Raw genomic sequence first — 17856 nt, 5'->3', positions numbered from 1 at the left:
AAACCGAAGAAACACATTGCAGAATTATATGAATCCAATACGGGGGAAAACCGAAAGCATGAAGCACTAGTTTCAAAAAATCCCAACTAACCATATCGTAGGCTTTATTCATATCCAATTTTAGCGCTGGAGACATTGTACGACCCCGAGATTTATTCATAAAAGAAACGATTTCATGAGCCACCAGACCATTATCGGACATTAGACGACCCGGAACAAAAGCATTCTGGAAATCCGAAACCAAATATGGAAGCACTTTCCTCAATCTAGTTGAGAGACACTTGGCTATACACTTGTATAAAACATTGCAAATACCTATCGGACGAAATTGAGAGGGAAATTCCGGCTGCTCTATCTTGGGTATAAGAGTAATGAAAGTTCGATTCCATTCCCTAAGCATATGCCCATGGAGAAAGAAGTATTGAATAGCATGAATAACTGAGGAACCAACTGTGGACCAATGTGAATGGAAAAAGGCAGCCGAATAACCATTAGGACCAGGGGATTTAGAAGCATCTATTTGAAACATAGCTTGTCGAATTTCCTCCCCCGAGAAAGGCTGCATAAGATCCAATTTATCAGAGATCGAAATTTGAGGCAACTGCAACGACCCAAAGTCAAAATCAGAAGAAGCAGGGGAAGGACTAAGGGGATTACAAAATAACTGGGAATAATAATCTCGAATAATAGCACTGATATTCTCCTAAGAATGAACCCACATTCCAGCCGAGTCCTTAAGACCATGAATATAATTCTTCTTTTTCCGAGCTTGAGCATAAGAAAAAAGCAAATGGGAATGCGAATCACCAAATCTATCCCAATTAACCTTAGCTCTTTGTTTCCAAAATAAGTAAGCCGCCTTCGAATGAACAATTTTTTCCTCCCGTTGAGAAATAAATAATTGACGCTGGAACTTAGAATCCAAATTCTATGCTAGAGTGGATAACGAAAAATTCAAATCCCGCCAATTAATTCCCCATAATTTTCTATTATTAACACACCAAGCCAATAATTTAGAACGCAAATATTCTAATTTCCTTGAAATGATAAACATAGGAGATCCAGAAATAATTCTACTCCAAGTTAACCGGATGATCTCACCCACTTCTTTAGAATTAAGACACCAATTATCCACATGGTACGGACACCTAACATCAGAAGAAGGATTATCTCGATAAATTATGGCAGCATGATCTGAGAAAAGTATCGGTTGATGAAGCAAGTAAGAATTCGAATGATCAAGGGCCCAGTGATGAGTAGTATATGCTTTATCCAGTCGTTCAAAAGGGTACATCTGTAGACACCCATTTGTGTCTCCCCAAAATCAAACCCAGTGATGAGTACCTTTCACGTCGAATCATAATCGAATGAAGCAAAAGTGTGGAAAGTCTAGTGTTGTGGAAAGTTTTTATTTTCTTTTCTCTTCTCTGTGTTTTTGAAAACTTATTTTAAAAAAACAGCCAATCCAGTTTGGTTAGTCCATGATATGGGTCCAATAGTAGTTTAGTTGGATGGGGCTTGCAAAGACCTTTCCAACGATATATTATAAGCCCAATTCCGATGAATATTGAGGAAGTTATGGCCAATTTACCAAACTGGGCCCGGTTTGAGCTTTATTTACGGCCCAATGATCTAGGGGAGGGCCTAATATGATTTATCATTCCTAATGCAATTAGGAATGGTTTTAGTCTTCTAGATTCCTCTAGATGGTTCTTTTCATTCCTAATTCAATTAGCATTGATAAATTGACTTTTGTTGACTTTTCAGAGTTTTAATCAAAATCAAATAGTATTTTTGAGGAAATTATGTTATTTTATACTCTAGTACGATAAACTTATCGGATTTTCGAAAACGCGTTGGTATCAGGCCTGGCGCCTAACCCCAGGCCTTGGCGCCTGGAACCAGGCCTGGCGTCTGGCGCTAGCCATTGGCGCCTGGCGCTAGTGGTGGTGCCTGGCGCCAGCTAGCCAGGGTTGGCGCCAGTTCTGTTTTCTGAGCGTTAGACTCTGTTTTGTTAATTTATCTTTTTTTGGCTGATTTTCTCTATAAATATCATATTCAAAACTCCGTTGTCATTCACCATTCATCATCAATTATCATCTACATCTATCATTCACCAATTCACGATTCATTCATCAATTCTCACCAATCGTTTTCAATCATCAACAATCATTAATTCTTTAGCATTCTCTAAATCATTCATCTCTCTTAATTATTCGATTCGTTCTTCTTACCTTTGCTTTTTCATACAAAATTCCGCATTCGCAAGACTTAGAAACACGTAGCCATATTCGAAGTTGCCTACGCCCTAGACGTGAAAGGTTTAATTTCTGAGGGTTTGGTCCCAAATCTCTCTTTCAATTATTTAATTTAATTGTTTTGATTTATTATTTTCCTTGAAGTTACTAACGTGTGTATTTTGTAATTAGAAAGAGGTACGAGGCATCAAAGTAAGTACTTTAATGGTTTTTATTGAAATTATGATGTAGAAATCAGGTTTATATTGTTATTCTGATATTCCTAGTATCATGTCTAGGGTAATTTTAATATTTGATATGATTGTTATGATGCTTTTTATTCTCTTCCTAATATTTATGATCGTTAGTATCATGTTAGGGCTAAAGATTTGATTTTTATTGCTTAGTGACATGCTAGGGTTTGTTATTAATCTTGTTAGTATCATGCCTAGGATCTTGTTATTTTTATTATGCTTTAATATTAATATGAACATGATCATGAATATTATTATTGTTATTTTGATTATAATTATTATTCATGATTATTGATTTTGTTATTATGTTGCTTGATGCTTATTTATAATTATTGCTTGATCACACCTTTTATGCATGTTTAAAGGGAATTTGGTGCTTGTAATCACGCTTAATAAGATATTTAATAATCTTGTTTAGGGTTAATTGTGATTATAATTTCAAGTGATCGCCAATAATAGTTTATTTGTGCATTAAATTCAACCAACATAGATAAACAGGTTTAGGGTTAACCTAATGATTGCATGTTAATCAGAAAGCGCACATGAATACGATCAGAATAAAGTAGAGGCCTATTATTAGGGCAGGTTCGATCTCTTTTAGGTTGCATTTGTACTTTCATCCCCGCACCCTTATTTGGTTCTAGACCTTATGGAGTTGACGATCTCTTGGATCGTTAAGGGGTGTAACCTTCACCTCGTGAATGGTTTACAAGTTCCTAAAAAACTTGTTGGCGACTCTTTTGCTCTATCTTCTTCCCTTTTGGACGCCACCGTACTTTAGTGTATGATCACAGTGGGGTTCAAGCTAGTGCGATTATAAAGGCTTAAAATTATTCCCTACAGTTTTTGGCAACTCCACTGGGAGGATTTCTATTTTAACTTGAATTTGTTTCGGCAATAATTTAGAATGAGTGGATGAGACTCGAAGCGTTCTAAGTATTTCATGTGCGTAATTTTGATTAACATTATTGTCATATGCATAAAAAAGATCTCATTGGAAAGACCATCCGTAATGAGTTAAAAACATAGGATTTTACACGTAGGAAATTTGAGGAATATCTTTCACAACTAGGACTGAAATAACACCGCGCGAAACTAGAAAAGTTTTATCGAGCACAGAAAGCTGATGAGGCATGTGGGAAGTAGCGTCAGGGGCCAGAGCTTGGCGCCAGACTTTTAGCCGTAGCGCCAAACGCCAGTATTGGCACCAGGCGCTATAGTTAAAAGCTGGCGCCAGTCTCTGTTTGCTGGCGCCAATTTTCCCCAATACCGAACCAGAAATATGCGTTCTAATTTCGACCGGATTTTCGTATTGTTTGCTCAATCCTACTTCCTGATTGAATTTTTTCTCACTTTTTCTGAAACCCATATGTGTTCTACATATGGACATAACCCTCTAGGAATTCATGCTCCATCTACCCGATTGAACGCTCCGTGCAACAATGGGTACATCCGAGATGTTGAATTCACCAAACCATGGAAGCGAGTTTTTTCTAAAAACTCTTGGTGTCCTATCCACTCGCGCCAACCCTTCACGGTTAGGCTTCTGCGCGGTGCATCTGGAAAATTAACCATGGACCCTCTATTGACTAAACCATATCCCGAACTTTAGAGAACTAGAGCCATGGTTAGGTTGCGAACTCATTGCATCATATTGTGCCTACTTCACTATTTGTGCATTATTTGTTGTGCATATATATTCTATGTTTCTCTTAACCGTTTGTGGACTTGTGTTGAGACTAAATAAATTAATGGCTTAAAGAACTTTGCCTAATTAATTAATTAATTTGAGTCAATAAAGTCTAATATTTTAATCGGAATTGATCTAGTACGACTTTAGGCATACCCCAGTTGACTAATAACACCGAAAACAGTCCCAGACCGAAGCTCCAATATTGGCGCCAAAGTCTGAGCTGTAGCGCCACACTATGGAGTGTAGCGCCTGACGACAACTATGTTGTTTGGCACCAAGCTCCACAATGTGACGCCAGACCTGTCGCTTGGCCGACAGTTCGGATTATTTGTCGAGTCATCACCTAGTGTCTAATTAATCAGTCCTCTGTTTCATTCGGTTAATTTTCGCTGTCAATAACACCTTGTCGAGTCATTAATCGAGTCTTAACCACATAGTCTAGCCACATGGTCATGACACGAGTCTTAACGCACCATCTACACTAACTAGTCTTAGCACACACTTTGAGTATATGTCACCATGACCATGTCTTAGGTTCATGCATAAGTCGGTCTTTCCGTCATTTGAGTTGGGGGTGCATTCTATTCCTAATCCTTCATATCCCTCCATCTAAATCTTCTTCACATTCTATTCCAATCATTCTTCACTTCCTCCATCCATTGCATGTTGAATAAAGTTTGAGTCAAATAATTAACAATAAGTATCCCCAAATTCCTTTTCCACAGTACTTGGTCAAGGAGAGAAGGCCGATTAATCAAGGACAACCTCTTTATTCAGGTCTCACTTTTTTATAAACCGATTCGTCAAAAGAGGAAGGCTAAGAAGATAATGGCAACTCAAGAAGAAGTCAATGATCTTAAGAACCAACTGGCTACCGTGACTGAAACACTGAAGCTTCTCGCACTCAAGGTTGATGATCCCGTGAAGCAACAACAAATGAACCTCATGCAAGAAAGTTTGAGGAAGATATCTAATGACTATAAATTTCAGGGCATGAGTTCACAAGGGGTTTCGGTGGACAAGGAACTCCTTCCACATAAGTTCAACGCCACTGACTTCCCTAAATACAAGGCAACAGATAATCCTTATTTTCATCTAAGAGCTTTCGAAACTATAATGATCATTAAGGGCATCGATAAGAAGGTCTTCCCTTCTCTGTTCTCACTATCTCTTGAAACCGTTTGCCAACAATGGTACTTCTCCCTCGACAAGGAGAAAACCTCTACCTGGGAAATGATAGTAAACGCTTTCGTTGATAGATACATATGCAATATTCAAGTTGAAACCGATCATAGACAACTTGAGATGCTAAGACAAAAAGAGAATGAAGGTTTTACTTCTTTCTATAATAAATGGAGGGAAACTTCCGCCAAGATGATTGAGGTCCCCACCAAAATGGAGTCTGTGAGGATGTTTGTCAAGAATCTCCAAGAAAAGTATTCAAAGCACTTAAAATATCAACACAACTTGAATACTTTCAAGGCCGTTTATGACATCGGAATTGAAATCAAAGACAACCTCGCAAAGCAAAAAGCTACTAACAATAGTAACCACGGTGGCTGGAAAGGAAAGAAGAACGACAATCCTTCTTCTTCCGAAAACGCCCACTCTAGTAATAATGTTAGTACCTTTGACCATAATGATGTCTTAGCCATGGACAATCAAGGATCTAAAAGAAAACCCAGGCGAGAGTTTACACCCATTGGAATGACCTACGATGTTGCTTTCGACCATCTTTACGATCGAGGATTAATCAAACCTATTGCCCTACCGAGGATCCAACACCAGAAAATCGATCTTTGAGATGGAATCCAAACTCCTATTGCAAGTACCATCTAGGGCGTGGTCATACAACGGATGAATGCTACAGGTTTCAAAACCTCATTCAAGATCTCATAGAAGAAAACAAGATACCATTGCCTCTAGCTAGCGAGAAGACTGGGTGATGATGAAGCGAATGACACAAGACAAGAGACGAGCTTCAACGACAAGATTTCGTGACCTCTTTTTTCAACTTCTTTTTCATTTTTACACTTTCCCCAATAAGTCTAGCATAGGCACTTTTTCCTTTCCTTAGATTAATTTTGTAGATTCTTTATTTTCTTTTAATAAAATGAGCATTTATTTCCTTGCATATGATCATCACATCAAAAAAAAATCTATGTCGAATTAAGCACAAGGTATACCAATGATTTGAGGCACCCTTGTAGCCACATCATATCTCCTTTCACCCTTCAAATATGCAATCCTTTCTTCATAAACCACTTTGAGCCTCGTCTAACGATAGACCCTTCTTTTTTCAACCTACATCTATCTAACCTTGGGATGGGATGGTGTGCAACTTATGAAATTCTAAAGAAATCTTGAGCAAATTCAAAAGAAAGCAATAGCAAAAAATAATCAATAATAAAAAAACGAAAACAAGTGTACAAAAGGGTAAGTGTTCCAATGTCTTTGATATGAAAATATCTTCGATAAGAACACGTCTCAGATTGCGTCTCTTATCGAGTGCTCGGTACCGTGCCTGAGAAACATGAATGCCAAGTGAGTGATAGACCGCATGATCGGGATTGCCCACACTTATTAAAATAAAATAAATGCTAAAGCAAAAGAGCTAAAAAAAAAGAGTAGGAACTCAAGCATGAAAATACAAAGATTCAAAAGCGAGGTTGCACACCTTGGGGGCTTATCTAGGGTCTTGAACCTTTATCCCCTTCTTCTTCTATAGCCTTTAGCCTAACCACGTTACAACCCTTAAAAGACCTTTTTGAGGTATACACATTTGTGCGAGGTTCGGCTAGAGCTACGTTCGGCCTGATTCCTAACAGATACGTAGGCAACCTCATATCGAGGTGCGGCCGTAATAAAAATGCATTCATATTCACATTCACACACTTGCACCATGATCATATCAAGGGATTCCCTATGCTCATCCCTATTCATTTAGAGCTAGACTTGGGGGATTGATCCTTACATCATTAGCTTACCTAGCCTAAGAGTCACCACCATTTGACTTTTTTCAATAATATCTTTCCACACACTTAGCTCTTGTGGCTTAGCTTTAGTGTCACTATCACATACATCACAGATACATGACCAAATATATTTCCCTTAGGAACCCTTTGTCATGAAATCACAGCGTTGAAGCATGTCTTGTCATGTCAACATCACTCATCAATCATATTTGTCATTGCATCACGAAGTATGAAGTGCTTAGCCTCCGTGCCTAAGTTACCCAAATACTTTCATCATTGAGTCAACCATTAAGATAGCCTAGGATGGGTTAGTCCTTGCACCTTGAGAGATAGTATCAAATGACATTTGACTAAGCTCATTCAACATGCACTCGAAAACTTCGCTTCTTCTTTTTCACGTCTTTCTTTTTCGGGAGAAAGTCGGTACCCTCCACAAAAATGACGGAAAGTTTTTGCTTTTTAGAATTTTCGAGTCGCACGATCACATTACAATGCACACACAAGTCATGTACACATTGAGTCATGTCGTGTCATATCACTTTGATTTGAGTCTAACAAATGTGTCATCACACTTTGAGTCGAGTCAACCTCGAGTCAGTCAATCACAGCGAGTCAAGTTTATACCTTGAGTCGTGTCAAGTCGATGAGTCAAGCAATGCTAAACCTTAGGTCAACCCTAAGATGATTAAAGAGATTGGCAAAGTTCTATAGTCAAAAATAAATAAAGGTATAGCAGAACAGGGAAGACCCTATCACAGCGTTCGGCGACAGAGTCAATTCTTGGCACCAGAGATATTTCAGCAGTGACAGAGCTCGAAGCCTCTCCAAAAGGTGATTTCGACTTCATACAACAATTTCGGGTTCCTTGGTACACCAGTTTGCCCCTATAAGCAATTTGACATGATTAGTAGTCAGTTTGATTACAATCGCAATAAGTGATTGACTTGATGAAGGATTTTCTCACTTAGATTAAGCGCCTAAGTATTGGCTCATTACAAGCACCAAAGCATCGGTTCAAAAGCAAGCACTTAAACGACAAAGTTTTCCAAAAATTGGATTGTCATCACCAACTGACAATATTTCCAAATATGGATTGTCGCGCATTCTTATTAAACGACGAAGTTTTCCAAAGATTGGATTGTCATCTCTGGCAAAGTTTCCAAGCGTGGATTGCCGTGCTCCTTCTTTGTTTGACAAGTTTTTCCAAGTTCGGATTGTCATACATTCATAGATCGCTGGCAAGTTTTCCGAGATTGGATTTTCATATACCCAGTTCCATACGGCAAAATTTCCCAAAGGATTGTTGTAGGTCTCTATTCATCATAAATATCGGCAAAGGTTCCTCAACGTGGATTGTCATTCATTTCAGTAAGTGGCAAATTTTCCCGAAGTGGATTGTCGATCGACTCTTTTTTGCAAATGTTCCAAGACGCGGATTGTCAATAGTGGCAACATTTTCCCAAAAGGATTGTCGCATAGCGTTGGCAAATTTCCAAGGTGGATTTCTTTCAAGAGTTATATTCCAAGATGTGGATTGTCGATCGTAGCAAAGTTCTTATGAAACATTGTTACGAAGCATTGGCAACATTTCCCAAAAATTGGATTTTGGTAAATTTTCCGAGATACGGATTCTCGCTTCATCGTGGCAACATTTCCAAGGATGGATTGTTACGAAGCATACACAAATTTCCCTAAATAGGATTGTCATACATCATACAAGAGTTGTGTTGGCAACTATTCCCAAAGAAAAGAGGATTGTCATCACAACAAAAGCACCGACATACTGGTTCACAAGCAGTGAAGCGCCGACGTACTGGCATAGCAAATATTAAAAAGCAGTCATCTTTTCAAAAACTATCACAGCGGGAAAAAGAAGCTCTTTGTTCAGAATGTCAAAGCAGCAAGGTGGCATTCCCAAGCTTGCGGAAAGTTGTCACAAACAACTGAGGATTATTTCAAGAGAAATAATCTTCGATGGTGTTCCCTAGGATAGGGAATATTATCAATGCGGTTAAGGATTGTTTCAAGAGAAATAATCTTCGATGGTATTCCCTAGAATGTGGAATATTATCAATACGGATGGGGATTGTTTCAAGAGAAATAATCTTCGATAATATTCCCTTGGACGTGGAATATTATCATTGCGGGGAGGATCGTTTCAGGCGAAGCAATCTTCTAATTTGGAAGCAGTTACGGGCGTAGCAGTTTTCAAGCGAGATGGCATTCTCTAGCTTGCAGGAGATCATCAAAACAAATTGGTTACTTTCAGAGACGTGTGCTCGACGGTGCAAGCTACGCGTTTCTTAACTCTTTTATCTTTTTAACTAATGCTAGTTTTGGAGGTATCGGTGTTGCAAGATTGATTTAAGATCGCAGAACGTTCTGAATCATTCTCCGTCCCTATCGATACTTTGGCTTTCGTTTTTCGAAACTTGCGTTTCTCCAAACTCAGTCAAAGTGGGTACATCTGTAGACACCCATTTGTGTCTCCCCAAAATCAAACCCAGTGATGAGTACCTTTCATGTCGAATCATAATCGAATGAAGCAAAAGTGTGGAAAGTCTAGTGTTGTGGAAAGTTTTTATTTTCTTTTCTCTTCTCTGTGTTTTTGAAAACTTATTTTAAAAAAACAGCCAATCCAGTTTGGTTAGTCCATGATATGGGTCCAATAGTAGTTTAGTTGGATGGGGCTTGCAAAGACCTTTCCAACGATATATTATAAGCCCAATTCCGATGAATATTGAGGGAGTTATGGCCAAATTACTAAACTGGGCCCGGTTTGAGCTTTATTTACGGCCCAATGATCTAGGGGAGGGCCTAATATGATTTATCATTCCTAATGCAATTAGGAATGGTTTTAGTCTTCTAGATTCCTCTAGATGGTTCTTTTCATTCCTAATTCAATTAGCATTGATAAATTGACTTTTGTTGACTTTTCAGAGTTTTAATCAAAATCAAATAGTATTTTTGAGGAAATTATGTTATTTTATACTCTAGTACGATAAACTTATCGGATTTTCGAAAACGCGTTGGTATCAGGCCTGGCGCCTAACCCCAGGCCTTGGCGCCTGGAACCAGGCCTGGCGTCTGGCGCTAGCCATTGGCGCCTGGCGCTAGTGGTGGTGCCTGGCGCCAGCTAGCCAGGGTTGGCGCCAGTTTTGTTTTCTGAGCGTTAGACTCTGTTTTGTTAATTTATCTTTTTTTGGCTGATTTTCTCTATAAATATCATATTCAAAACTCCGTTTTCATTCACCATTCATCATCAATTATCATCTACATCTATCATTCACCAATTCACGATTCATTCATCAATTCTCACCAATCGTTTTCAATCATCAACAATCATTAATTCTTTAGCATTCTCTAAATCATTCATCTCTCTTAATTATTCGATTCGTTCTTCTTACCTTTGCTTTTTCATACAAAATTCCGCATTCGCAAGACTTAGAAACACGTAGCCATATTCGAAGTTGCCTAAGCCCTAGACGTGAAAGGTTTAATTTCTGAGGGTTTGGTCCCAAATCTCTCTTTCAATTATTTAATTTAATTGTTTTGATTTATTATTTTCCTTGAAGTTACTAACGTGTGTATTTTGTAATTAGAAAGAGGTATGAGGCATCAAAGTAAGTACTTTAATGGTTTTTATTGAAATTATGATGTAGAAATCATGTTTATATTGTTATTCTGATATTCCTAGTATCATGTCTAGGGTAATTTTAATATTTGATATGATTGTTATGATGCTTTTTATTCTCTTCCTAATATTTATGATCGTTAGTATCATGTTAGGGCTAAAGATTTGATTTTTATTGCTTAGTGACATGCTAGGGTTTGTTATTAATCTTGTTAGTATCATGCCTAGGATCTTGCTATTTTTATTATGCTTTAATATTAATATGAACATGATCATGAATATTATTATTGTTATTTTGATTATAATTATTATTCATGATTATTGATTTTATTATTATGTTGCTTGATTCTTATTTATAATTATTGCTTGATCACACCTTTTATGCATGTTTAAAGGGAATTTGGTGCTTGTAATCACGCTTAATAAGATATTTAATAATCTTGTTTAGGGTTAATTGTGATTATAATTTCAAGTGATCGTCAATAATAGTTTATTTGTGCATTAAATTCAACCAACATAGATAAACAGGTTTAGAGTTAACCTAATGATTGCATGTTAATCAGAAAGCGCACATGAATACGATCAGAATAAAGTAGAGGCCTACTATTAGGGCAGGTTCGATCTCTTTTAGGTTGCATTTGTACCTTCATCCCCGAACCCTTATTTGGTTCTAGACCTTATGGAGTTGACGATCTCTTGGATCGTTAAGGGGTGTAACCTTCACCTCGTGAACGGTTTACAAATTCCTAAAAAACTTGTTGGCGACTCTTTTGCTCTATCTTCTTCCCTTTTGGACGCCACCGTACTTTAGTGTATGATCACCGTACTTTAGTGTATGATCAAATGAGGGAGTAAAAACTTCACACAAGATTACATTCGAGGAAACCAAAAGAGGAACCACCCTAAACGGAGAAAACCAAAAAACAACCAATCCACCACTAAGACCCCGAGAATCTACACCACAAAACCCATTAAACCTTAAAAGAGCTAGCTTTCTTACAGCAGTATCTACATCGACTAAAGACTCCATAATAAACATAACATTAATAGAAAAAAGAGTGGACTAAAGATGACAAGTACGGTACTTTAGGGGAGTCCGCAGAACCCAAACCCCTACAGTTCCAATCACCTATATTCATGGAGTTCCAGGTGGCCTTTGAGGGGATGCCACCAAACCCTGATCAGAGTGAGAAGGTGAGTAGATAACCAGAACTGGATTTCCCTGAATACCCTTGCGCTTCTTCAAAGGTTTGAAACACGAAAAAATCCCTGAAGAATGATGAACAAACGGAGCAACGGACTCAGAAGTCGAAGCGTGACGCTTAGAAGGACAAGATTTCTTGACCCATTCCCACACATTTTCCTTAGTCTTGGCCATTTTTAACCGTAAAGGAGCATATTTACCCTTGGAATCTGCAATTAACAGTGATTGCTGATCCTTCGCTTTATTTGGAGAAGAAGAAGGTTGAACCTGATTATCATCAGAAGGTAAAGAGGATTGATCTTGATTCTCCTCACGAACAGGAGATGATTGAGGAGACCACTCCATCGGAACCGAATCATCTTGATCTTCCGATATCTCTGCCAATTCTTGATGCACAGAAGGAGTAGAATGAGAAAATTCAAATTCCCCTGTAGAGGAATCCTGATTATAGCCTGAATCCTCCGGTGGGATGCGAGGGAATGAAGAAGCAAAAGAAGGAGAAAGCGAAACAGAATGATGCTGCTCAATCTCGAACAAAGGAGGAGGTCGATCTGTGTTCCAATTACTTGGACCTGCCTCAAAAGGATCTGGGAATATAGGGCTAGTAGGACCAAGAGGAGGAGGAGAGAAAATAGGAACTGGATTCATAATGGGCTGGCCCAAATATTGAAACAAGACTCCTCTATAGTGCAGCTCCAATTGAGCATTAATAAAGGGGGGCCCACGAGCCTGAAAAGCCAAATTATATGGATCCGTCCTCAACATACTACTCCATGGGGCTCCAGAATTTGGAGGATTACTTGATATAACTGGATCCGGATCAGGAAAACGGGTTGAACTCTGATATATTTGATGAGGAAGTAAGATACGTGACTCATGAGGATGATTATCATGATTGAAGATGCGATTATCCAATCTTCCAGCTGTCAGATTTTCCCAATTAATAATATGTGACAAAACATGATGAGGATGACCTGCATGACGCACACGTGGATTGAAGGATCCATGGAACGGTGCAATCTCATCAATCTCAAGATCCTCGCGAATACACCGGTTAATCCCTAAATCGCGCCGCCATACTTCATCGCCACTGTTCCGATAGCCACTTAGTGGAGGACCTGGAAATAAACCCGGAAGGGAAGCTTGAGGAGGCAGAGACTGTGATGAAGTAACTGAACCAGTCGAAATATTATCAAAAACTCCGCTTAAATCATCCCAGTCTGAAGGATGTGAATCAGCAGGATATTCGAAGGGATATTTCTCATCATTATCACCAAACCAAAGCTCGGTTGTCCAATTATCAGGATTGGGGGCAATCCCTCGAATGGAATTTGTGTATAACGACACATCCGTTAGACCAAATAAAACATGTGCGCCGCCTTCGTATAATTTACGAAAACGACGTTCCAGGTGGAGCTTACTCAACTCATATGACTTTGGACAAGTATCCCGACCATGTCCGACAAAACCACACTTTTTACAAAAGTGAAATATTCCTTCGTATTTAAAACGAACCCAAGTAACATGATTGTCATAGGTAGGGAAATAACAACCCGCAATTAAAAAGGTAACGATAAATCAACTAAAATTTTAACTCTAGGTTTAGGGATAGGAAACTGACCGTTAAAATCCTCTTCCATAAGTAAATCACCAACATGATTCAAAACAGAGGAAGCTACTTCCGGAACTGAGTATCGAATAGGGAGGCCTTGAACTTGTACCCACATCGGAACCAAATTAAGGTTCATATTATCCGGAACATCATGTTCACGAATACGTTGAATAACCATAAGACTTCCCTTAAAGTGAACCCAACCCCGTTGATCTAAATCCTCTGCATCCTATTCATTACCATAGGATTATCCCAAAACTTTCCTATCACAGCGCTACGCCAATTAATATCACTTTCTTGAAAAGCAGGAGGAGGAAACTGATAAGTACCAATAGCATGAGTATAAACAAACGTCCTAGGGAAAATTCTTTCAGACATGACGAATTAAATGAAGAAGAGAAAGAAAACTAGGAGAAGAAAAGGAGGAAAACTTAAAAGGAAACTAGATGAAGGTAGTAGAGAGTATCTCTCACTAGACTTTCTCTCACTAGAGAGTTTTCCAGATTAACGATTTTCTGTTACATTGCCACAAATTGTTTTAGTATAAATCTCACCTATAATATTTGTAGATTACATTAGCTATATATTCACCTTTTTCTTTTATGAAAAAAAGACTAAAATTTGAGGCATTATTTCGTTCAAATAAATTGTAAACCATCAAAAAAATTTATTTTTGGGTTAAGTTCAAAGATTAAATTTAAATAAATGGAAATTATGTCACTTACTACTAGAGCTGTCAAAAGTTGACCCGACCTGAAATACCGACCCTAACCCGACCCTAACCCTAACCCGTCTGAACTCGAAAAAAATGGTGACCCAAACCCGACCTAACCCGACCTGAAACCAACCCTAAACCCGAGTTGACCAAAGTATTTGAGACCCGAACCCGACCCTAACCCGACCTAGAGAGGACCCGAGAATGACCCAAACCCGATTTAACCCGTCAAAACCCGAATTCAACCCGACCCGTTCCTAACCCGACTCGAATTTAAACCCGACCTGTTACAAACCCAACCCGAAACCAACCCAACTTGTTATTGATCTGACCCAAATTCAACCCGACTTGTTATTCCCCCGACCCAAAATTAAACTTGACCCATTACTAACCTGAATTTAAACTCGACATATTACTAACCCGAATTTAAACGTATTTGAGGCTATATGAGGTGAGTGAGGTGAATCGGTGATAGTGATTTTGTCTAATTAAATCAGCCAAATGTTTTTTTTTTTTTTTCTAAATTTAAATTATCTTCAAATTAAACTTCCATATAACTACTTATAATCCTTTTATTGATCCTTTTTTTTAAATTTTAGTATCCACTTGTTTATTTTAATATTTTTTAAAATGTTTTAAATCATACAATTTGATTTGGAGCTTTAAAAAAAAAATTTAAAATTTTATTGACTTGAACCGAACCCAACTCGAACCCGATAATGACCCGACTTAATTATAACCCGCAAATTATTGACTTGAACCGAACCCGACTCGAACCTGATAATGACCCGATCTGATTATAACCCGCAAATAATTGACTTGAACCGAACCCGACTCGAACCCAAACAGGACCCTAACTTGTTTAAACCCGTAAAAACCCGAATGTAACCCGACCTGTTTTTCACCCGACCCGAATGTAACCCGACCTTTTATTGACTGACCTAAACCCGCCCCAAACCCGATAAGATGTATGACCCGACGTGACCCGACTCAAGCATGACCCAACCCGAACCCGACCCGCATAAGTCCCGACATTAACTCGTACTGACCCGACCCGAGATGACCTGACCCACACTAACCCGACTTAAACCTGACCCATTTACCCGAATTGACAGCTCTACTTACTACCGTGTATTAAAGGCTATTTCTTCAGTATTTAGAAATTACTATTACAATCAAATCCCACATTTAGCAAAAAATGATGTCATTAATTACCCTTAACTTTAATTCAACCCCAATTAACCAACTTAACAAAAAAAAAATCGTTTTTTTTTGTTTAACCAAGTTAACCCTAAAATGAACTCATTGAGTTAATCCCCCTTTTCCTTTCATTCTCTCTTTTTTATCTTCCTCCTTTCCCATTAAAATACAGTTTTCAAAGCTTCCTCCTCTATTGCTCTTCCATTTTTTTCAAAGAGAAACAAATAATTCGCCTTTTATAATTTCGCATAATAAGGTTTTCAAAAAAAAAAAAGTTAGGGCTTTTTTTTTTTTCTAATTAAGTTAGTAACTAACCAGAATTTGTAAATGGATATTTTAAATTGATTTGAAATTTGATTTTTTGTCATTATTTGGACCTCCTCCATCAATGGTCCCTTTCTTCTCTTTCATTGATCCGAAACTTTGGCCTAAATTTTCTAATGATTCTTCAAGTGATGCCAATTTGTTAAACCTTCTTTAATTTGATGAAGAAGATGAAAGTTAGAGGTCAAAGAGAAAGGAGGAGAGAGAAAAGGGGGGGGGGACTTGGGTTAAAAGAAAATCGACTATTTTTTTTGTTTTAGAGAGTTAAATGAGAGCTTAGGCTTTATAGTGACGTCATTAATGGCTAAAAGTGACCTTGGGTTGTAATTGTAAATATTCAAGAATATTTGTGGCAGTAATTAACAAGTTTTTTTTTTTATTTTACAATAGTAATTTTAAAATAGTCTTTAATCCGCGGGTAAAATTTTCTAAAAAACTATTTATTAAATTAAATTTGTAAATATTTATAAAAAATAAGTTTAAAAAATATTAGAAATTTAAATAGAATGATAAAATAGATAAAATAAGTCCAATATAATTTGAATAAAATAAGTTTAGACAAAATACATCTAATAAAATTATTCTAACTAAAAAGTACTCATTTTTTAATGCAAATAATAAATGCTTAAGATATGTTTCTAAAATAAATACACAAAATTAGGAGCATAAATATGTTATTCTTAATATAAAAAGCAAAAGCCTTATTTTATCTCCTTGATAAACAAAATTTATTTATCAAATGGCAAAATTGTAAATAAATCAATAATTTTGCCTAGTCATGATGGAATATTTGTAAATAAATCAAATATTGTGTGTTCATTTTCTAGTCATTTTGGCATGTTGTCCATGTGATTGTATACACAAAATGTATTGTACCATAAGAGTTTTGCACAAATTTATTGTGCGTCCTCTGTTCTTTTATTATAGTACAATAAGAGTTTTGCACAAATTTTTTAAAGTGGGAAAAAGGATGAGAGATAAAGGTAGAAATACAATGTTACCCATGTGATTTTATACACAAAATTAAAAGTAAGGGTTGAAAAACAAGTGTATATTAGGTATTTGTAGTGTGAACACAAATATTTATTTTTCTAAAATGGATATTGTGCAATTTTTTGAAACTTCCTTAAAAGACAAGTGGTGCTATATTAAAAATGGAGGAAGTATTAAACTCACAATATCTTCTATTTGACTCATAGGATTATTGTAGTGCTAATTCTATAACATGTATCATCATAATCATTATATCAATGAATGTTTTATTATAAAATAAATATAAATTATATAGTGCTAATAGAAATTGTATGACTCACAAAATGGGATTCTTTGTTATTTAACATTTCACGATTGAGCTCAAAAGAATTCTTGCTATCATTTAAAGTCCCTTCAATCAACTCAAATGATGCCAACAATCGCCTCAAGAGATTAATCCTCTCCAATCCTTTGCAAGAAATAGAAACTTCATCTAATCTTTTCATAGCATTAATGAAGTTTTCTATAATTATTTGACTTCCCTGAAATATATGCAATTACCATTATTTTTCATTTTTTCCACATTAGAAGCATATAATAATTCATATATGATCACACTTTAACAAATTAACAACATAAGAATAAAATGACCAAAACTTGGGATTATTATTATATATATTGAATTAGAAAGAAAAAAAAAATTATATAACAATAACATTATAAAAAAAAAAGGACTTAAACTCTCCCATATTTAAATATTCATATATAAGAAAAGAAATGGATGCAAATGGTTAGCTAGTTTGTAATAAACTATTAATAAATTACGTGCATGATTTCACACAAAATTCATGATATTCAGATATTGTTGCACAATCTTACATAAATTCGCACAAGATTAGTCATAATTTTATTTCATAAAATGAATATTATTGATAACAGAGAAGACAAACAAATAAAAGAATAATTTAAAAATAAAGAGATCAAAAAGAAAAAAGTGAAATTACATTTTTATGCTGGAGAAAGTTAGAATCACTAG

Source organism: Chenopodium quinoa, unplaced genomic scaffold, assembly GCF_001683475.1.
Source record: "Chenopodium quinoa cultivar QQ74 unplaced genomic scaffold, ASM168347v1, whole genome shotgun sequence".
NCBI classification, from domain to species: domain Eukaryota; kingdom Viridiplantae; phylum Streptophyta; class Magnoliopsida; order Caryophyllales; family Amaranthaceae; genus Chenopodium; species Chenopodium quinoa.
Note: the sequence above shows the minus strand (reverse complement) of the source record.